General features: G+C 34.5%; 1 protein-coding gene across 1 annotated transcript in view; it reads right to left on the minus strand.

The window, feature by feature from the left end:
* The window catches only part of LOC142333037 (uncharacterized), a 179762-nt gene extending 156818 nt beyond the window's left edge, over positions 1-22944 (minus strand). Inside the window, exon 1 of the mRNA XM_075379825.1 lies at positions 22911-22944. The gene's annotated coding sequence lies outside the window, so the exon portion shown is untranslated. The remainder of the gene's footprint in view (positions 1-22910) is intronic.
* Positions 22945-23179: the final 235 nt, after the last annotated feature.

Below are 23179 nucleotides of genomic sequence, written 5' to 3' on the forward strand. Positions count from 1 at the left end.
TCGTCCAAGTTTCACTTCCATATAAAGCGACATTCCAAACATACACTTTCAAAAATCTTTTCCTGACATTTAAATTAATTTTTGATGTAAACAAATTATATTTCTTACTGAAGGCTCGTTTAGCTTGTGCTATTCGGCATTTTATATCGCTCCTGCTTCGTCCATCTTTAGTAATTTTACTTCCCAAATAACAAAATTCTTCTACCTCCATAATCTTTTCTCCTCCTATTTTCACATTCAGCGGTCCATCTTTGTTATTTCTACTACATTTCATTACTTTTGTTTTGTTCTTGTTTATTTTCATGCGATAGTTCTTGCGTAGGACTTCATCTATGCCGTTCATTGTTTCTTCTAAATCCTTTTTATTCTCGGCTAGAATTACTATATCATCAGCAAATCGTAGCATCTTTATCTTTTCACCTTGTACTGTTACTCCGAATCTAAATTGTTCTTTAATATCATTAACTGCTAGTTCCATGTAAAGATTAAAAAGTAACGGAGATAGGGAACATCCTTGTCGGACTCCCTTTCTTATTAGGGCTTCTTTCTTATGTTCTTCAATTGTTATTGTTACACTTATAATAAATCGCTGAAAAGTTTTCAATCACGGCTTACTACTGCAGTTAAGAAAAAGTCCAAAATCCAAATTTTTTGGATTTTGGGCTTTTCTTTATATTTTTGGTCAAGTCGATTGCAATTAAGCGGGGAGGTACACAATTAGAAGTTGGAACAGTCCTAAATCCAAAACTGCAACATTATACGGGTAATCCTTTTTGAGTTATACGAAATATATTTATACGTACAGACGTCACACCGAAATTAGTCGAAATGGATTCAGGGATGGTCTAAATGAATATTTCTGTTGAAATCTGAAACTGAATTTTTTCGTGATTACAATACTTCCTTTACTTCGTACAAGGAAGTAAAAATATGATTTCAGTCAATAATAACTTTTTTCTTTTTTAAAAACGTAAATTATAGTTTATAACTTTAATTTTATATCACTAACCGAGACGGTGAAAATAAAATTTCTCTCTATATATATTTAAAACACAGACATACTCGTATACATATATATAAAAATGTTTGTGTGTCCGTTTGTCATTTATACAGATCTACAGTTTTATTCTAATCGTGATGAGATTTCGTACACTAATAGTTCCAGACAAAAAGAAAATTGTTATCTACATTTCATTTGGAAAATCTATCCCCATTTCCTTTTTCCACCTCCTTAAGCAAAATTTTAAACTGCACCGTTGCGGTTTTTCACGAATATCTCGAAAACGGTGAGGAACCAAAGTGAACCAAATTTTCCGAAAGTCCATAAAAGTTTCTGTAAAACATAATTTTTCCGGCTCTGATAGTCATTTTAGTTCCTCCTTTTTAGTTTCCACTTTTTGGTAAAGTTATTAACCAATCAAATCTGAAAATTTGTGCACAACTGTTTCGTTCTTTACCCCGTTGTGAGTGTGTCATTATTTCATCTGCTATCTCCTTCTCAACCGTCTTTCACCTTCTTGTCGGACTCACTCCCACGTGTTAGGCTACAAAAAACACGCACGCTGAACTACAAGCAGCATCCAAAGCTGCTGAAACTGTAGATCAAACCAAACGTCAATGAATTCAATCTATAACTCAATTTTAATTTAATCATATAAATTTTCATACATTCTGACAAATCAGAGATCTCTGCGAAAGTACTAAAGGAAGAGGAAATAGTAAGTAGATGGAGAAATTAATTTTTATAATTATTCTAATTATAGGATGAAATTTGTAAGTTATTTATTGGTGAAATATCTCATCAATGAAAAAGTTATTTAATTTTGATAATACTAATAATTTAAAATGGTCTTTATTTTATTATTTTTTTATCGTGAAACATATAATATCAACAGCTATGGTCATTAGCCCGATAGAAATAGGTAGTGTATGAGAATATGCCATGCCTAACCGGGATTTGAACCCGGAACCTTCCTAAGAATTGCCGAAAAGCTGCAGAGATCGGCTCTGCATATTTTATTTCGTATTGAATTGTAATAACCTGGATTTGTGTAATAGAAATTTTATTAAAAAAAAAAAAAAAACTAACTATGATTGTGGTTATATTTGTAACTGTGATCGCAGGCATCAAACCTTTGGATATTTCGGCTACAGAACGTAGCCAGCGGTATGTTGCAAAGAAGGGAGGCCTTCTTACTTCAGGGCGTATGCGTGAGATCGAAGACCAAGGTTTTTTTGACTCTTGGCAAGATAGGTGGAACGATTCTTCAACAGGTCGTTATACGCATGGTACATTTCCCAATGTTAGAGAGTTGCGAGCGGTTAGCTGGGTATCCTCCAATCCGCACACGACGCAGTTCCTCTCCGGCCATGATGCCTTTAGGGATAAATTGGCTAGGTTTAGGTTGATCGATTCCGGCTTCTGTCCGGACTGTAGGGTCGATGACACCATGGACCATGTCCTACACATATGTTCCAGGTACGAAGCTGAGCGTACCAGAGTTACCAGGGAACTCGAGAGAGTAAACTCTGTTTTGGATCTACGAGTCAACTGGAGGACTCGTAGAGAGTGGACAATAGTTGCTGGCTTCCTTCGCTTCCTCACCCTGAGCAAGACTGCCGAAGGGATTTAGTAGGTTATAGGAACCTGGGTGGCTAGGGACCACCTGGGCAGTTGACTGGCCGAAGGTAGGCGCTTAAGGCAGCGTGTCTCGGTTAGATCTAAGAAGTGTTATTTTGATTTGGGATAAAGCTGTCGGCGGAGTTGCGGCCGCTGCCAACGGGCATGGTTATCCTTGTCCCGGGGGGTGCGGTCGCGCTCCGACGAGGGCGTTTTGTGAGCATACGACCCTGTCGGCGGGACGTGGCTGCGTACCGCTTCGGTGGTAGGCAGTGGCGTTTCGACGGCAGTTACGAAAGATGGTGAATGTCACGCGGGACACACGATGGAGCTGTGTGTGAGTAGGCGTTCGTTCTCCTCTCCCGGGCAGACCGAAGCGGAGTGAGATAGTTTGAACTCAATTGAGTTATTAAGCGGGGTTCTTTAAGGGAGCTAGGACCAAATTTCGATGTGTTTAAACTTTTAGTGGGAAGTTTTGTTGAAGTGGTAGTTTCTCGGATCTGAGATATTCAATAAGTTGGCTCATTAATAGTTAGTGCTAGGCGCGGGGTCTTCATTCCCCGGTTAGGCTTCTAGCTTAGTTCCTGAGGGCGACGTGGTAGCTGCAGGTGTCCGATGTCTTCTTTCTGAAGGCATACACACAAAAACTATCTCGGGGTGAACTTTACCGATGCAGATGTCCCTCGGGGCATCTGCATCGGTGGCATCTCTGCGGGGCCTGAACTGAAAGCTGTGGTGCGCAGTCAGTTTGAGAGCGAGAAGATGTCCTCCGTCAAAGCCACTACTATCTAGGAACGGAGGGGGTGGTGTAGCGACCGGACACGCTACCAGGTGGGATCTTCTCCCCTCGAGGGGGGAATCGAGATGTGGTTATATCTATCGATCTGGGTGGCCAGGGAATTGTATCACCTCTTCCGATCTTGACATGTTGGAACAGTTTGCGTTCCCATTAATTGAGAAAAGGCATTTCAGTATCCTCTTTCAGTAACATAGAGCTCCCCCGCACCGATTTCTTTAGGTAAGGAAAAAGCTGGATAAAGGTTTGGAAAATGTGTTTCAATTCCCTGGTTACCCGGATACCCAGACTCTGGACTTCTTTTTCTTCTGGGGTTATGTCAAAAACAGGATGTATACGACAAAAGTAACAAACATCCAGGAGCTGCGTGAGAATGTACGGAATTCCACTTCAATCATCACACCAGAAATGTTTCAACGAACAAGTCAAGAAATCACCTTTCGGTTGGATATTCTTCATGTAATCGGAGGGTGTATGCGAAGCGATGTGATGTAATGCGATATTTTTGTTATAACTTGATAACACAGGCTTTAATATGTTTTTTCATGTCGATTAGTGTAATGTTTTGGGAGATACAGTTAAATAAAAATACGCCTTTTCCAATGTTTACTTAAATCTATCATTTTAAAGAATTTTTTTTTATTCTGTAATTACAAAATAATAAAGAACTGTTCGTTTTCTTGGTAATAATTATAAAACAGATAATATGATCTTTTATTTAAACCATAAATAGAAATTTTAAATAATGGATAATTTGGTACCTATATATCGTAATAATATTAAAATAATAATAATAACAATAGGCTATTCTACGCATTGTTATTTACCACTACCCTTTATTATTAATATGTTATAACATTAGACCTTGAGTAGCAAAGCTTACTAAATTAACAAAAGGCGGCAAAACTCCATTGATGTCAGTTTCAATCAGTTGCTAAAGGGTATACGTAATTTAAACGCAATAGATTATTTGCAAATGAATACATATATATATATATATATATATATAAAACTACTTTTTATTTTATTAGGAAGTAAATTTGGTTTCCTTTCATCATAATTGTCACGATAGTGGATTGAAATTCTTGAATCGGTGAAAAAGCTTTTTGTAAGTTCATAAATGAAAATTTCTATTAAGTAAGGAGCCGTTCGTTACATTAAGTATAAAATTATGATTTTTAAACTCTCTTTCATCCTCCCACGTGATATTCCATCAAATATTTTTTAAGAATGTCTACACATATTCAAATTGTATATCTTAAATTTTCAGATTAAGAAGAAAAAAAATTTATTATGCTTTCATAATACAATCATATCTACCTTCTTTCTTTTTCCTGTTTAGCCTCCGGGAATTACCGTTCAGATAATACTTCAAAGGATGATATGAATTAGTGTAAATGAACTGTAGTCTTGTACAGTCTCAATTCGACCATTACAGAGATGTGTGGTTAATTGAAACCCAACCACAAAGAACACCGGTATCCATGAGCTAGTAGTCAAATCCGCATAAAAATAATTACGTTTACTAGGACTTGAACGCTGGAACTCTCGACTTCTAAATCAACTGATTTGGGAAGACGCGTTCACTACTAGACCAACTCGGTGGGTTAATCAAACCTCCTTAATTCGAATATTTACTCTGTCTACTTGAAAAATTATCTTTAAATCGAATTAAATAACGTTTATTCGAAAATTTTGAGATTTTATATACATATTATTTCTTACAATATCATTTCTGAATTTACTTACTGTACACGATTTCCAAAGAAGTATAAATAGCAGTAAATTCAGTTTATAGTATATAGCGATCGCTAATGTGGACTGTTAATTTTATGTTACAGGTTGGATGTTTTGCTGACAAAGCGTGAAGGAATGTTCTTTTTACCTTTTTTTATGTTATCGATGAGCCTGAGAAATGCTATTTACGCATACCTCATAAATGGGGGATTGTCGAACTCGCACGGGTTCGGCTAGATGTTATTAAGAGCCTATGTGTACCCGCACCCTGCCGACTAAAACTCCTATCTTACCGTTTCTCCTCCTTCGGGGCAGTTTAAGCATTGCGCGGGCCTAGAAGGTGCCTTTAGGGTCCACATTCCAGAATCCTCGTGCTTGATCACTGTTACCTATCGGCACAAGTGCAGACGCAAGAAGGCTCCACAGGGAGCTATCCTTCGCCCGTTCACTTTCAGGTCACTTTCTTCGTCTCAGGTCTTTTATATGCAACTTTGATTCCTTGCTGGGTGATCTTCAGTCCTCTTGCTGATCTGGGTCCTAAATCAGGATCTATCCCGTTCTCTAGCTTCTCTTGCTTTAGTTTTCAGAATAATCGAATGTGCAGGAATGTCTGTCCAGAAACAACTGTTAATTGTTTCAAAACTTGTGCATTTTCATTCGGTAAAGATGAATTTGTGGACTCTTTCTCAATTTCAGAAGAATGGAATATAATTTATAAAAACTTTAACATTAGTACGGTCGAAATTTCATTTGATTTGTTAGCACATTTTGATGATGATATTGCAGTTAGTATCAGTCCAAACGATGATGATATCACGTTTGTGTCACATTCAACCATCGATAAGGATTCCGATGAAGAAGTCGAAACGGAACAAATAGAAAATATAATTACAACAAAAGACGCGAAATCGGCAATAAATAATCTTCAAACATTATTCGAAAGTTTAACTGAAGTAGAAGATGGTGTATTTAGTGCATTAGTGAAAATTGAAAATGCCGTTGATTTTCAAATCTGTTAGAAGAAAACTCAAAACAAATTACAGATTTTGTCAAGAAATAATACTTTTTTTAATTTTTACACATTTTTTCTTTTCTAATGTAATTTGGTACTGTAGTATATTATTATAGATTAACATACATCTTTATTAAGTTATGAAATCTTTCTGTACAATATTTGAGTTTTATTATTTTACTCTAAATAGAAAACTTCCTAAATCGAAAAAAGGAATTGTTTCTTTGAGATTCGGATTAAAGTTCGACTTTATTTATAAGCATACATTTATTATGATTAACTTATATATTTTAATAATTCTTTAATGATACTAATAAGATATAAAATCTTTAAAAAAATTAAAATTGTATTTTAATACAGGACAATAATTAAATATTATACCAATTATTTTTATTTATTGAAAAGCCTCGCGTGGAAAAATTCTAAAAATTTAAAATAAAATTTATACTGAAATAAAGGCTTATCTCTTATAAATTACACATTTAATAATAAAATATTGAAAATAATGTTGTTTATTTGGAAATAATCCAAGAAAAAAGAATTGCATAATCCTCAGCTATCATGTATATATTTTTTTCAAGGACTTTATTTAGTATTTATATAAACACAAACAAAATAAGAGTGCTATATTGAGTGTTTCATGCGCACTCAACTGACAATAAATGTAAAAATAAATTTGTATATATTACAGATAAACATCTAATCCGGTTTATATTTTGAAATAGGTATTTCATAAAAATGAATTATTTAAAAAAAATATTAATAAGTAGTGGAAATTAATGTACATTTCTAGCTTATTTATTAATCCTTCATTTTATAAACATTAGGGAGAGGTGAACCTACTTTAACCATTTTTACGTTCCCGTCTGGATAGCGCTCTAGCAAAGCAATCCTACCCTACTTACGGGCATTTATATGTGTATCGGTCTGTGTGTGTGTGTCCTACCCCTTTAGCTTAGCACCGAAATATACCGATCACTAGCGGAAAATCCCGATTTGTTAGTACAGGTCTCGTGGTGGTCAGGTGTATAATTGTTTTGCACCTCTGTGGCGCGAGTGATAGCGTCTCGGCCTTTCATCTGGAGGTTCCGGGTTCGAATACCGGTCAGGCATATCATTTTCACACGCTACTTTTCATTCATTTAATTCTCTGAAGCAATACCTAACGATGGTCCCGAAGGTTAAAAAAAAGAAAAAAAAAGGTGTATACTTGTTATACACCTTTTTTTTTTTGTACGTCTCTGGCACGCCTCTGCAGGTAGTAACTCTACAAGGAAAAGTATTTTAATCGATCCAATTTGAGCATATGAGGTTTCAACCAGAAATTGACGTTTTGACCCCTAATGAACCCAAAAAAACCGAATGTAAATTTTCAAGATATTAATGTTCGTATGTACATGTGTTAGGCTCTAAATCATCTTATATCTTCAGAACTACTCGACCGATGTTGACCAAACTTGGTCAGATTACTTCTATATATGGGGCCATTGATGCCATTAAATTTTCAACTTAAAGGTTGAAGAGGTTCAGGCTGTAGAGCATAGTCACCCTCAGTATTTCGATATTTCACCTAATTAATTTTCTTAGGCGCATTATTTCGATTAAAAAATAACAATATTTGCGAAAAAATTTCATTTGCAAAATCGCACCCCTAGCCAAAAAAATTCTATTTTTGTCGTCTACAACAGTAACTCGATCTGGCCGGGTTTCGAACTCGATCGCCCGGTCGACCCGGTACCTGGTGCGTTAAGCCTCGCAGCTACACTAGTCTGCCGACCATACAAGCGAAATTTGTTGTATGTAACTAATGAATTAGATTAGTAAGTGCCGATAGTTGCTGCTAGAACCATTACATCCATTTTCAATTACATACGGTATCCGCGAGCGGTTTACTTAGAATCATTGAGTTAAATAAACGAAAAAAATATTATACTTAAATAAAATGATACACATTTTAAATTAAGTTATGTGTGTAAGCCGTGCATAAAAAACAACCCACAGTTATAATTTTTTTTCTTAATGGAATTAAAGTTGGTTTAATTATTTATTTTGTTTAAATATTTTCTATTTAAATCCATTTGGAGTATGTAAATCACAAATAAATCCTATTTAATTTGTGTGTGTATATATATATATATACATATATATATATATATATTCTCTCTCTCTCTCTCTCTCTCTATGTGTGTGTGTGTGTTTACGACTATCTATTTCCTGCAATAGTTCGGGTATTTAATACTAGAAGTACTTTTATTAAAGATTATAAATTTACTAAAATAACTGCGAGAAGTTACGAAAGTTACATAACTTTTGCAGTTATACATAAGATGTGGGCCACTTTTATATATAAATGTGAAAGTTTATTTGTTTTTATTAGCATCACGCGTGACCGAAACTACCGATTGCTTTCAAATATGCAGAATATATTTGTGTTACCCCCGGGAAGGTTTTAAGTCATACATCGAGACCGTAGACCCCTTCCAGGTAAAGTTGTGAATTAACGGTATTCCTTAAGGGAAACAAAATTGTTTCATTATTAAATTTCTGTCACCGTTGAAATGAAATAGGATTGGCATTTTCCTCTTCAACGATCTATGTACTTTAGTTACCATAGTTAGTAATTTTTTATAATTTTGTTTCTTTTTCAGGTTTCTATAAAGCCTGAATACCTTAATTGTTATTTAATAGTATTATTTTCACAACCATGAGGATAACGAACAATGCGGGGGTTTAAACGAGAATGGTGAGCGAAGGTTCGACCTCTTCGCCCCTGGGTTCGATCAGGTGATCTTGAAGGCTTCAGTGAGCCCCTGGATCGGTTTTGGGTCTCGCCTGGGAACCGAGGGTCTAGAGAGCGAACCCCTCAGGCTAGTTGTTATTATAAAAGCCCAATTCTTACGAAATTGAAGTTTAAATAAGGTATCTTAAAGAAAAATTACGAATTTTCTGATGAAAATTACACAAAGAGATTTGTATAATATGATTTGCCTAAGTATGACAGATTAAATTTGTGAGACGATTTAAAGCGTGATTTGGTGAAATTCAGTAAGCGGGTCACGATATAAAAAAAAAAATATTTCGTAGTATCTTTGATAATATTCTTACAAATGGCAATTCATGTCACGACTACATTATTCAATGTAACAGTAATTCTATTTCTATATTTCTTTAAGAGGTAATAAATATTGCTAAGTATAAAAATGTTTACAAAAAAAGGTAGTGTTTTTTTCCTATTTGATATAAAGTAAAATAAATAAAGAGTAAACATCTGATTTTTCAAATTATATATTAATTTCTTTTACTTTTATTTTTATGAAAAAAATGCACTTAGAACTTAATTTTCCTCAACATATGGGTTGCCAAGAATGTTTGAGGTTGCTTTTACGATAATTTTGTTACTTTCTCTTTTTCCTGTTTAGCCTCCAGTACCACCGTAAGGTATTACTTCAGAGGAAGAATGAGGATGATATGTATGAATATAAATGAAGTGTAGCCTTGTACAATCTCACGTCGACCATTCCTGAGTTGTGTAGTCAATTAAAATCCAACCACCAAAGAAACATCGGTATCCACGATCTAGTATTCAAATCCGTATAAAAGTAACTGCCTTTACTAGGATTTGAACGCCGGAACTCTCGACTTCCAAATCAGCTGATTTGGAAGACGAGTTAACCACTATACTAGCCCAGCTCGGTGAGCTTGTGTTGTCAGCTGTTTTTTTCCAAAAACATTTCCACTTTTTAACAGCGTTCTCGATATCAAAATTGGCTGATTTTCGATGATGAGTTAACCACTATACCAGCCTGGTGAGCTTATAATCTTGTTACCAGTGAACAATAAGTGACCCCCACCCGACCCATACGGCCCAATAAAATGAGGATCATATATATGACATGTAAATGAGTTGTAGTCATGTACATACTCAAACCGACCATTACTGAGACATTAGAAAATAATTGACAAATCTACAAATGACGATGAAATTAATCTCTTATAGTCTATAAAACATTTAATAAATTAAGTCAAAAAAAAAAAAACTCGTATTACCAAATAAACTATAGTAAAACGTCTTTATATTTAATCCAGAACGTATTAGAATCGATTTCCTGGAAGGAAAGATATTTATTAATACGTTAAAAATTTAATGTTTACAAAATAGTTATAAAAATAAAAAAAACGTTGACTTTTTTTTTTAGAAATATATTTCATTTCTAATAACTATACAGAGTGTATCACGAAGTTCTCCAAGGATTTTCATAATTTATTCTACTCGGGAAAATAACAGAAAAAGTTCATATATGTCCTAAAATAGTACAGAAGCGTACCAAGAAATGTGTTGAAGATGGTGCTTCATTTTTGTACATTTATTATAAACTGGTACGTATAAATACACTTTGGTCTAGCATAGTGTTTTTAAATTTCTTTGTTTTATTCATCTTACTTTAAACGATTTTGTTTAGAATTAAATTTCCTACAAGATTTGTATAAAAGTTCTATGTGTTTACCATCCATTTAACAAAGTCATTGTATATCAAACATAAAAAACGTGGTATTTTATCCCAATTTATTGGTTTAATTTCAAATTTCTCAAAATCTACTAAAGATTTTGTTCTGGGAGCTATTTCAATCGATTTTTCAGGTCAAAGCCAATAAGAAATCACTAATTTTGTTCTTAATTAATGTTCTAAAAATTTCAATACGACCTCATTTGTGTTCATCTCATCAATATTAATTTAACCGAAATCCATAATTTTAGATACGTGTCCATTGGGTAAAAAGTACACTACCACTATCCTTCATTATTTTTAAGTTGTAAAATTCATATTTTAACGTTTAAAAATTTTATAATAACAGATTACTCTATTTAATTAACGATAACACTTTTGCATGCACGTATATATATATATACAATATTATTTCTTCTGATTATATAACTGTTGATGTTATAGAGGAAGAGGAAGTTGTGGAAGATGAAAAGGGAGATGCAATACTGAGATTGAATTTAATAATGCATTAAAAGATTTGAATGGCAGAAAGACTCCTGGAATAGACGGAATAACTGCAGAATTACTGCGCAGTGCAGGTGAGGAAACAATTGATAGATTATACAAACTGGTGTGTAATATTTAAGAAAAAGGGGAAGTTCCGTCAGACTTCAAAAAGAGTGTTATAGTCATGATACCAAAGAAAGCAGAAGCAGATAAATGTGAAGAATATAGAAAAATTAGCTTCACTACTCACACATTAAAAATTTTTACTAGAATTCTGTAGAGAAGTATTGAAAGGAAAGTGGAAAAAGTGTTAGGAGAAGATCAGTTTGATTTCAGGAAAAGTATAGGAACAAGGGAAAGGGAAGTTCCGTCAGACTTCAAAAAGAGTGTTATAGTCATGATACCAAAGAAAGCAGAAGCAGATAAATGTGAAGAATATAGAAAAATTAGCTTCACTACTCACACATTAAAAATTTTTACTAGAATTCTGTAGAGAAGTATTGAAAGGAAAGTGGAAAAAGTGTTAGGAGAAGATCAGTTTGATTTCAGGAAAAGTATAGGAACAAGGGAAACAATTTTAGCTCTCAGATTAATAGTAGAAGGAAGATTAAAGAAAAAAACCGACATACATGGCATTTATATACTTAGAAAAGACATTTAATAACGTAGACTGGAATAAAATTTTCAGTATTTAAAAAAATTTGGGGTTCAAGCATAGAGACAGAAGAACAATTGCTAACATTTACAGGAACCAAACTGCAACAGTAATTATCTAAGAAGAAAAGAAAGAAGCGGTAATAAAAAAAGGAAATCCAACAAGGATATATTCCCTATCCCCGTTATGTTTCAATCTTTACGTAGAGCTAGCAGTTAATGATATTAAAGAACAATTTTGATTCGGAGTAACAGTACAAGATAAATGATAAAGGTGAGATGCTACGATTTTGTGATGCCAAAGTATTTCTAGCTGAGAGTAAAAAGGATTTAGAAGGAACAACGAACGGCATGAATGAAGTCCTACGCAAGAACTACCGCATGAAAATAAAGAAAAATAAAACGAATGTAATGAAATGTAGTAGAAATTACGAATGTGGACTACTGAATGTTAAAATAGGAAGGGAAAAGATTATGGAGGTAGAAGAATTTTGTTATTTGGGAAGTAGAATTACTAAACATGGACAAAGCAGGAGCCATATAAAATTCAGAATAGCACAGGCGAAACGAGCTTTCATTCAGAAATATAATTTTCTTGCATTATAAATTCATTTAAACGTCAGGAAACATTTTTGAATATATATGTTTTTAGAGGGTAGCTTTATTTCGAAGTGAAACCTAGACGATAGATGTACCTGAGAAGAAAAGATTAGAAACTTCTGAAATGCGGTGCTGTAGGAGAATGTTAAAAATCAGGTGGGTGGATAAAGTGACAAATGAAGAAGTTAACGGTGAATTGATGAAGAAAAAACAATTGGAAAAATACAGTTAAAAGAAGAGACAGACTTATAGGCCACATATTATAGCATCCTGGAATAGTCGCTTTGATATTGTAGGGACAGGTAGATGAAGAAATTATAGAGGCAGGCAACGTTTGGAATACGTAAAACAATATGTTACGATTGTAGGGTGTAGGGGGTATACTGACATGAAACGACTGGGACTAGATGGGGAATCTTGGAGAGCTGCATCAAACCAGTCAAATGAATGATTAGAAAAAAACAACTGTTAAATAAGTGTTGTAATCCAATTTATTATTATTATTATTATTATTATTATTAAACATTACAAGTAGCTGCATATTTACCATGTAACAATGTACTATCAGTCGCTGATGACGTCAGAAAAATTACAAACTTTCCTATCGTTAAATAGACAAATTATTTTAATTTCCCAGCTTTAGCGATATGGAGGTCGCCTTTTAAGTTCTTACAAACGATAGTACTATTGAGATGTGACTTTACTATTGTTGGCAAATTTGACTTTTTTCATTGTTAGAACAGTGGAATCGGCCGAATAGTTTGTTTACAGTAAGCGATTAAAAAAACAAAAAAAAAAACAGTTTTCTGAAAAAATGAAAATTCCACGTGAAGGTTTTCGTCGGGTGTTTTTTTACGATTTTTATTAAAAGCCTCACTCAAAATCAATGCCTCGAATCGCTTTGTTCAATATTTGGTAATGAACCACCGTTAGAAAAGACTATTTACAATCGGTTTGCAGAATTTCATCGCTGTCGTGCTTCCGTCAGCGATCAATTTCGAGAAGGTCGACCAAAATTGTTCGTGTTCTAAAAATACATCGATGCTGTGCGCAACATAATTGAACAGGATCGTCATGTAGCTTATCGTGAGATGGAGACATCCTTAGGCAAATCGAAAGATTACAGTACAATCCATTTTGAATGAACATTTAGTTATGAAAAAGATGTGTTCCCGAAGGAATCCGCATAATTTGACGGAAGCTCAAAAACAGGTTTGTGTCAATCCGTTTAAGAAAATGTTCAAAATATTCGACCGAGGAAATTCAAAATCCGTATACAACATCGTAACAGGAGACAAAAATTGGATAAATTCGTACGACCCGGAAATCAAGCAACAGTCAACTATTTAGGTGTTCCAAGATGAACCGAATCTAACAAAAGGGATTCGTTCGCGAACCCCTTCCAAGAAAATGTTCTCTTGTTTCTTCGGTTATATTGGATATGTAGCAACCGCTCCTTTAGATGATCGAGGAACAGTTGATACTGAGAGGTATACAACAATTTGTTTGCCAGAAATTATAAATGAAATCAGGAAAAACAATCGAAAACGTCTCATAATTCTTCATCATGACAGTACCAGCTCTCACACTTGTTGCATATCAAACAATTGATTATTTGACGGAGAAAAATAATCACATTGCCCATATTCACAAGATTTATCGCCTAACGACTTCTTTTTGATCCCGAATGTGGTATGGTAACCCGTGCTACCGGAGATGTGTGGCTTCCCTCCGTCGGTGACGATCCTAATTGTGACTTTGTAATGCCACGTGAGACACCGTGGTGGTGGTATGGGATTTATCCCCGGCTCCTGCGGGGATCGGAATGAGGTTACGTTCCCCTTGTTAGGTGAATTGGTCGACATATTTGGGTGTAGGTCTGAATTTCTATGTTGCGTAAGACATAATTTTGATTGGTATGAGTGTATAACCGATTTAACTTTAATCTCGTTCGTTCTCTGAGGCATTCACAGTCACGAACGGTGCTGTTAAATCTGGACTAGGCGCGGGGTTCGCCCCACAGTTTCGGACAGTTAGTTTGAGAGAATCATGTTAGGTTGGATGTAAAGATGTCCGTTTGAGGCCTACGTGAAAGCGAAATTTGTATTATGTATTTTACTGATGCAACTGTCTACCAAGGTATTTACATAGGTGGTATTCCGACCGAGGCTTTACTGATGATTGTAAGATGTAATCAGTTAGAGGGTCTAAAGACGACCTCCTTTTAAAGCCCCTGAGGGCTTTGATCGGGAGGAAGTGGTATGGCGACCGGTAACGTCACAAGGTGGATATCTTCTCCCTAAGGGGTTGGGATGATCTCGAATGTAAACCAAAAAATGCGTGGACAGCGATTTTCATCACATCAAGAAACTGTTGAATCCTTCCCGAACCATGTTTTTGAGATACTAAATACAAAGTGGAAAAAATGTTTCGAGAATTAGTTCGAACACACGCAAAAGTGTATAAACTTTAAATTCAAATATTTTGAGAAACATTAAAAAGATTTGTATCAAAAACGTTTTTCTTACATTGTTTTTGTAAAAACTTAAAAGGCGGCCCTAGTATATGATACTATAGCAGCTGTAGTTATAACGGGAAAGCAGTGGCGGCTCCCGTGTACTGTGGAACTGTAGCAACCTCTGTTGTCATTTGATTATCGATTTGACATTTAATATAATGAGTCCTTTTTTCTTTAATTCTTTCTTTATAATTCTACAATATATAATCCTTAAGCTTAATGTCAGTAGCCATCCCCATATTTATGTAAAAGATACAAAAATATTTGTATGGAAGTGTGAGCTTCACAATTCCAGCGGAGTGGTGTTTGGCTGGTGTGCGCATGCGCAGATAGGAAGCTGTAGACGAGGCCGCGAGGGAGAGAGAGCACTGTCGCTCCCGCAGTGCATGGCGTGCTGGTGGAAGGTGGTTTTTTTTTTTACTCCGCGTATGTATGGAACGTTCCTTGTTCGTTTCTTTTTCTAATTTAATCGGTGGAAGAAATATGAAAGCGGTATAGTTGGTTTTACAATAGCGATCAGAAGATGGCGAAAAGCAAGGGCTTTTTGATCGCTAAATCTGTCCAAAAGCACGCTGGAAGTGTAAAAGAGAAGGTAATTGTAAAATCTAATTACGTATTTGTTTATGTGTACGTAGAAATTTCAATTAAGCACCGTTGAACTGTAGTGTTTTTAAGCGGACATTTTATTAAGTTATTATCTAATAATACTAAAAAAAATATTATCTGTATTGACATTTTATTAGTATTTTATCTGTATTTTAGAAGTGCAAACTAGCGAAAGAAGAGTGGATTAAAGAAAAGTGTTCAGAAGTGGAAAGAGAAATGAACATTGGTAAAATAGACGGAGCATACAGGAAAGTTAAGGAAAATTTTGGGGTACATAAATTAAAATCTAATAATGTGTTAAACAAAGATGGTACACCAATATATAATACGAAAGGTAAAGTCGATAGATGGGTGGAATATATTGAAGAGTTATACGGAGGAAATGAATTAGAAAATGGTTTTATAGAGGAAGAAGAGGAAGTTGAGGAGGATGAAATGGGAGAAACAATACTGAGATCTGAATTTAAGAGAGCATTAAAAGATTTAAATGGCAGAAAGGCTCCTGGAATAGACGGAATACCTGTAGAATTACTGCGCAGTGCAGGTGAGGAAGCGATTGATAGATTATACAAACTGGTGTGTAATATTTATGAAAAAAAGGAATTTCCGTCAGACTTCAAAAAAAGTGTTATAGTTATGATACCAAAGAAAGCAGGGGCAGATAAATGTGAAGAATATAGAACAATTAGTTTAATTAGTCATGCATCAAAAATCTTAACTAGAATTTTATACAGAAGAATTGAGAGGAGAGTGGAAGAAGTGTTAGGAGAAGACCAATTTGTTTTCAGGAAAAGTATAGGGACAAGGGAAGCAATTTTAGGCCTCAGATTAATAGTAGAAGGAAGATTAAAGAAAAACAAACCAACATACTTGGCGTTTATAGACCTAGAAAAGGCTTTCGATAACGTAGATTGGAATAAAATGTTCAGCATTTAAAAAAAATTAGGGTTCAAATACAGAGATAGAAGAACAATTGCTAACATGTACAGGAACCAAACAGCAACAATAACAATTGAAGAACATAAGAAAGAAGCCGTAATAAGAAAGGGAATTCGACAAGGATGTTCCCTATCTCCGTTACTTTTTAATCTTTACATGGAACTAGCAGTTAATGATGTTAAAGAACAATTTAGATTCGGAGTAACAGTACAAGGTGAAAAGATAAAGATGCTACGATTTGCTGATGATATAGTAATTCTAGCCGAGAGTAAAAAGGATTTAGAAGAAACAATGAACGGCATAGATGTAGTCCTACGCAAGAACTATCGCATGGAAATAAACAAGAACAAAAAAAAAGTAATGAAATGTAGTAGAAATAACAAAGATGGACCGCTGAATGTGAAAATAGGAGGAGAAAAGATTATGGAGGTAGAAGAATTTTGTTATTTGGGAAGTAAAATTACTAAAGATGGACGAAGCAGGAGCGATATAAAATGCCGAATAGCACAAGCTAAACGAGCCTTCAGTAAGAAATATAATTTGTTTACATCAAAAATTAATTTAAATCTCAGGAAAAGATTTTTGAAAGTGTATGTTTGGAGTGTCGCTTTATATGGAAGTGAAACTTGGACAATCGGAGTATCTGAGAAGAAAAGATTAGAAGCTTTTGAAATGCGGTGCTATAGGAGAATGTTAAAAATCAGTTGGGTGGATAAAGTGACAAATGAAGAGGTATTGCGGCAAATAGATGAAGAAAGAAGCATTTGGAAAAATATAGTTAAAAGAAGAGACAGACTTATAGGCCACATACTAAGGCATCCTGGAATAGTCGCTTTCATATTGGAAGGACAGGTAGAAGGGAAAAATTGTGTAGGCAGGCCACGTTTGGAGTATGTAAAACAAATTGTTGGGGATGTAGGATGTAGAGGGTATACTGAAATGAAACGACTAGCACTAGATAGGGAATCTTGGAGAGCTGCATCAAACCAGTCAAATGACTGAAGACAAAAAAAAAAAAAGTCATTTTATTATTTATTCGGTTAAACCGAATACTTGCATATTCTTGAATGTGATAAAGTGTAGAATTAGATTATTATCCTGCTTCCACCTATTCTATTTGATTCATTTTTTCGGTTCTTTTATTTTACAAAAAAATTAACCATGGCCTTCAAAAGGCGCAAAAAAAAATTTATGAAGCATAACCTCCACTAATTTTAGCTAAGAACCGCCGCTCAGGGAACGTAAGTAGATCGGTCAAAACCCGCTGAAAGAACTAACGAGTTAGCAGCTCCTGATGTGTACCGATGGAACATTGTGTGATATATGACCTTTACGGTGTCGGAAGCCTGAAACACTAAAAAAAAATGATCCAGACTTAAGTCGGCTGGAGAACTTCTCCAGTATTTGAACTATGTAAAAGTAAATAATCATAAAATAAAGATGGAAAATATTTTAATACATTGTTTAATATTGCCTAAAAAAAAAAATAATTCGTTTGTGATATACTTTAAAAGTTATATATCATGTAACCAGAGCATCTTCAAAAGGTTGTATATTTCATTTCGTCTGAATTGATATACAAAAATGTTAAAAATTCTGTGTAATATTAAACCCTAAATTTGATAACATTAAACATAATAATAATAACAACATGAAATTATTAAAATTTTTGATAAATGCCATCTGTTTTTGCTATAACATGATATTTTAGTACGAAAGGAATACATACTGAATATTTACTCGTATTTATAAACAACATTTGTATCTAATAACACAGAAAAGTTAAAGTATGATTAACTTGCCACCTTTTTTAATAAAATTAATACTAGTTTCATTATATCATTATTGATCAGTTTGAAGCTTAATAAAACTAAGATTTTTTCTTTATAGAAATTAAATTTTTTTAAGGAATAATTTTTTTTAAAGACATGGGAATATTGAAAAAATCCCTTTCGGTACTCTGGAAGGCGGAGGTAGAAATCAGTAGTTTATTTAAGGGAAAAAACTCCTACCGCACTTATGTGTGGAGCTAACCTAGAGATATATATGGCTGACCACCAGCCAATTAAGGCTCCAAGCATTTTAATATGGTGAACAGGTATCTAGACGTGACATCGAATTGCTGTCTTGACGTGATAAATTTAATTTATTGTATGTCATATATATTTTAGTAGTTGACGGGGTGCACCTATCCATTTTAAAATATATGACAAGTGAGCGTTGGGATACGAAGCAAATGGTGTGTGGTATCATGCTTAGTTCGCTTACGCAATTAGGTTAGCTCTAGGAGCTAGTTAGAACACTGGTCGCTGAACTGACTTATGCTTTAGGGCGACTGAATGGGGTGGTGGCGGGAAAAATACCATGCAAATCAATCAATCTACTTAAGGTTATCTATATTCATTACACGAGTTTTTTTATACATTATACTTGATAAAACCCCATAGGAAAAAATCACATAGAATTATATCCGGTGATTGAGGTGGTCAAGCGAACGGTTCGTCACGTCTAATCCAGCGATTTGGAAAATTTTGATTGAAGGATTCACACACTAATAAACCCCAATGTGGTGATATTCCATCTTTTTTGGAATATGATTTCGGATTGTAACTCTTCAAGATAAGAATAAATAAACCTTTCTAACAAGTCTAGATAAATATATGCATTAATTGCCGTTTCCGAAAAGAAAAAGGGTCCGATCACATACAGGATCGAGAAGCAGTCCATGCTTAACATTAAGTTTTGGGCTATTTCTAATATAAAACAAATGTAACGTGTAGTTTCTCTGATCCCCTTTTTGGAACGTTTTCGAACTTTTCCAGACATTTGAAATGTATTCTCATTTGAAAACATAGTACACCGAACTCCTTTCTTGGATGCGATTTTTGTGGTGTAATGCGCTGCAATGTTTGTAATTTATAAGGCTGAAATTTTAGTCGTTTCTTCAAAACATTGTGAACGGTAGATCGTGGAAGATTTAACTCACACGTTACACTCCCGATTCGACTTCCCGTGGCTGAGAACAAAAGACTGACGAATGATCTCCATTTCTTTATCTGATATTCTAGATGTGGTTGCACTCTTCTTATGTTCAACACTGCTTATTTCCTAAAATTTATCATACCGAGAACGAATACTTGTTCTAGAGGGTGGCTTTATATTCTAAAATTAGGTCGAACTTGTGTATCTGATTTTGTTTCAATAAACCATTCTACACATCGTGCTTTCATCTGTGGATTTATGGTGACTGACGTACGCGGATATATATGTGATTACACGCTATGTAGTATTTACTGTGGAAAACTTTATGAGTTACCTGTTAAAAAGAGCGCCTAACCACTCATTAATAGAACTATTACTTTTTTTCTAATAAGACATCAAAGTTGTTCATATAATTCTCGAACACCCGGGTATTATTATTTATTTTTTTTGATAGACAAAACTGATAATTAAAAAAATGTGTAAAATATCTAAATTCTATAAGATAAATGAAAAAATCTTTCTCATTGGGTTTTTGACCCGGGACGTTTAGTTAATGCACAGATAGTAAAGTATAATTTTTTATCTGATTTACATGAGCGTAAAGTCAGTTTAATTTAAAAATTAATTAAAAAACAGGGTCAAAATTAGTTATATGCCAACAACGATGCCCGCCAAGTTAGATTATATTTAAAATTTTATTTTTTTATTTCAATATAGCGTTTCAATGGCGCAATCTAAGAAGTAACTAACTAACTACATGGCAGGCATCATAGTAGGCATATAAACGGATTTTGACCGTAAAATTTTATGAAAATGTATAAATAAATAAATATAAAACACATTATTATTACTTTTAAAGCTTTGATAAAAGTTTACTGATTTGTAATAACTTCTGAAATCCTTAAGATTTTATCAAAAAAATTAATTATTATTGTGTTTTACTTGTGTTCGCCGAAATTTGATACATTAGTACTTTTATTTTTCAATTTCTCAAAACAAAAAAATTGTTTTTATAAAGACGTTATATGTTTCAGTTAAATAAATTAAACAACCCAAAGTGAAGTTAAGACAGGTTAATTTTTTTATTAAAATTCTTAAAATGTAATAATACATTTTAAGAAATTGCGGAAATATGAGTATTGAGTATGAAATATGAGTATAAGAGGAAATATGACTATTGAATAGGTAGAAATATTTTATCATGTTTTTTAATTACGAAAAAAATGTGCCAAATATCAAAATTTTTTTACTTTTCAATGGTATCTGGTTTCGTAGTTAGATTTAAGCATTATGATTAAATTCACGTACACATTGTACAATATTATGAAAAGCATTGTTGATGTATTACTAATATTTATACCGTATATAACTAGTAAATTATCATTAAAAGATGTATAACAGTGATAATTATTTGGAATTCAAGAGGCCGGTGATCTTTCAGGCAGTGAGCATAGGTTCCAGAGAGAAAACTAACGTTAAAATCATCTCGGAGGTGTTGGAACGGGCGCAGGCATGTTGCCGTATGGTTAGACAACTGGTCCTGATGATGACGTTTGATATTAGAAATGTCTTCAATTTTGCCAGATGGTGTGTCATTTTGAACTCACTTCCAGCAAAGTTCGGAATTTTTGAGTTCATCTTAACACAGTGACCGGAAACAACATGAAAGTCACCCGTAAGGTTGTCCTGTGGGTCTATCTTGGTATTTGAACCGTGAAACGCATTTTATGATATCTTGTTCAGGGTTAAGATACCGGGGGACGTGTTTCGGTTGGGATACGGGAACGATGTGACCGCAGTCACTTCCGCTCATAGTATCGACCTGTGTCAGATTGCGGACTCGAATTTGTTATTTCAAATACCGAGATTGTCACGGCGATTAGAAGATAAGTTCCCACAATCGTACTTATGAAAGTAAGCCTTCTGAAGATTTTCACAATTAGATCGACGAAGTATTTAAATTTGACTGTCGACACAAAGTTTTACCTTCTGGGCTCATACCCAGAGAGTGTTTGAAAAGGCGGCCGTTAGTAGAATGATGGTTAACGTGGGAGTACCAAAACCAAACAAGGTGATGTCTATAAACTATTCCATCCTTCCTTAAAACGAGGTGTTCACCAACCTTTTTAATTTAAACCAATATCTGTTTCGGTTCCACCTGGTAGCTGATCAGCTGTGCGTCTGTGTGGAGGTCCAATCAAATAAATACCTTATGTTTGACTGCCCTGTTCTTGAGGGATGAGGGGAAGAAACTGGGCCACCCTGGAATTTAGAGGTCAAAGGAAAAATTGGCCACTTAAAAGCGGCGAGTCAATGTATCAAGAGCCGCATTGTCGGACCGTGCGGGAGTTCCTTATGCGGTTTCTTTGTTCAACCGACATCAGTAGTTTACCTAAGGGAAAAGACTCCTACCGCACTGCTAACCTAAAAATATAACCTGAAGCTAACCTAGAGATATATATATATGGCTAACTACCAGCCAATAAATGGTCCAAGCGCTTTAATATGGTAGACAGATACTTGCTGGCATTCAGGCGACCTAGACGTGGCAGCGAATTGCTGTCTCGATGAAATGAATTTTAATTTATGGATGTCATATATATTTTTAGTAGTTGGCGGGGTGCGCCTACCAATTTTAGCAAATATATGACAAGTGAGCGGTATATGGCATCTACAGCGCTTAGTCCGTTTACGGTATTAGGTAAGCTCTAGAAGGTATTTAGGATACTGGTCGCTAAACTGTTCGAGGCTCAGTAGCCGTTTGTGGCACAGACATTTGATCGTACGCTTTAGGTCGACCGAATGGTGTGGTGGTGAGAGAAATGCCCAGCAAACCGATCCTTCTTTACAAGGCTGATATACAGATCAACGTGCTGGGAGTCGGGAGCTTTTATTTAACATCTTGAATGAGTCAAACAAATGGTGGATTTTTTATCTATCCAGTTCGTCACAGGATCATGGCTACTTCCCCAAATATCGCCATCGTATTGGAAAAGTTAGCATCCCTATACCGGTAATGCGAGAGAGAAATTGATGATTGATTTACATCTCTTCTGGCTGCACTCAGCATACCCTGGAATGAAAAGTCCTGTATTCGGTGTTGGAGGTTTCTGAACAATTGTCCAGCCAATTTTAACGATTTGAGACTTGATATCAACTTACGTCGAACGGTTTCTGAGGCATTTGAAGAAGGGAGGTTTTTAGTGGACCCCTAGATGACTACGTAGGTGGTACGTATAAAAGGTTTGCTCAAAGCAACATACTTGGACTGAAGTAATACGAAAGCGATCCCAAATCCGAGATAAACGTTAGTAAAAGAGAGGTTTTAGTAGACAGATAAGAATCTCACACGACCAGGCGATATTACGACGCCTCATGTTTTTGGAAAAATTTCTCCGTTTCACAAAAAATAAATAATAAATAAGAATACATATATATATATATTAAACAATTACCTTTAATGAAGAAATAACATTCCGTATAATTCTGAAAAAAAAAGAAAAAAATGATATAATTAAAATAAGATTACTTGACATAATGTAATTATAAGCTGTTAAATTCTTTTAATCTCTTATATTAACAAAAGGTATATTCATACGGTCAAGTTTTTCTCTTAACGATTGTAATAAATGGTTTTTTTTAAGCAAATGGGTTAAACAATATAAAAACCGTTAAGAGCGATAACATTCATTATACAGAAGTGCAAATTATTATCCGTTAGTAA

The sequence above is a fragment of the Lycorma delicatula genome, chromosome 12 (assembly GCF_047948215.1).
Source record: "Lycorma delicatula isolate Av1 chromosome 12, ASM4794821v1, whole genome shotgun sequence".
Classification (NCBI taxonomy): Eukaryota; Metazoa; Arthropoda; class Insecta; order Hemiptera; family Fulgoridae; genus Lycorma; species Lycorma delicatula.